The sequence below is a fragment of the Sinocyclocheilus grahami genome, unplaced genomic scaffold, assembly GCF_001515645.1.
Source record: "Sinocyclocheilus grahami isolate Dianchi unplaced genomic scaffold, SAMN03320097.WGS_v1.1 scaffold968.1, whole genome shotgun sequence".
Lineage (NCBI taxonomy): Eukaryota > Metazoa > Chordata > Actinopteri > Cypriniformes > Cyprinidae > Sinocyclocheilus > Sinocyclocheilus grahami.
The window spans coordinates 273,220-274,274 of NW_015506147.1; the positions used below are offsets into that span (position 1 = coordinate 273,220).

Genomic DNA, 1,055 nt, shown 5'->3' on the forward strand with positions numbered 1-1,055 from the left:
ACAGCATAAAGGTAAGTTTGTCTGAATTAATGAATAAACTGCTCATTTTAAAATCTTCCTGGTCTAATGACATTTGTTATGATTTCAGCTTCGAACATTACAACGCACATGATAACTTTCGTTAACTGAAGTAAATCCAATTCACCAGCTAATTACTCAACAGTGATGCTATAGAGCCACCGTAAAAAGCAAAATTCAAATACTAAACTCTAAAGATGGCTCTACACCTGTTTCTCTGATGCATAAGGTCTATAATCACCTCCCATAACTGTCTCATATGATTGTGTTCCCAAAAATCAGGCATCCTAACACAAGATAACATGACAGCGCTTACTATTGCATTTTGTCTGCGCGCTCTTCTTTTATTATAGAGGAGAAAAGAGCCACATCAGGCTTCCCTGGTTGCAGCAACTTCTATTTTTATTGTTATTACTTTGCGCTAGTTTCCCAGGAAGTTAAATTTTTATTTATCTTTATAAATTGAAGAATCACTCAATAACAACTGATTAATGTACAGGCATTTTACCACATAGAGTATGACTCTGATGATTTAAGTTATGTAAACTAGGATGTTTTCTTGTTGCACTTGTTGCTCCGACCTAAAGCATACAGTACCATCAAATTAACGATTCCCGATTCATTTAGAATTCGACATAACTGAAAATGAATCACAGTACAGTCAAGAAGTCAAGTAGGATAATGTACATACGTGCTTTGATCCACTAAAAATTCAGTTTGCATTCATTTATTTACATAAATACTAGGGCATTTTGTCCATATAGCCACTTTATAGCAAAGTGTGAGTGCATATAAATACACACTAGGGGTTGAATGACTTCTGATTTTTTAAAGTCGACTTTTATGTGATGAAAGTCGAGTCGAAGTCGACTAGTCGCTGATGACGTCATTAATGAACAAATAAGTCTGGAGCTGTGACAAACACCTTGTGCAGCTATGGCATATGACACAGCGCTACCCACATGGCTATTGCTCCTATAACAGCTCATTTGTATCAGGGTCGTTATATTTCTCACATATTTCTGCTCGTTCTAAAT

At 35.8% G+C, this 1,055-nt stretch overlaps 1 long non-coding RNA gene across 1 annotated transcript in view; it reads left to right on the forward strand.

Annotated features, from left to right (window-relative positions):
* The first annotated feature begins 574 nt into the window (after positions 1-574).
* Positions 575-1,055, forward strand: part of LOC107564878 (uncharacterized) — a 19,584-nt gene continuing 19,103 nt past the window's right edge. Inside the window, exon 1 of the long non-coding RNA XR_001606298.1 lies at positions 575-588. This is a non-coding gene — a long non-coding RNA (uncharacterized lncRNA). The remainder of the gene's footprint in view (positions 589-1,055) is intronic.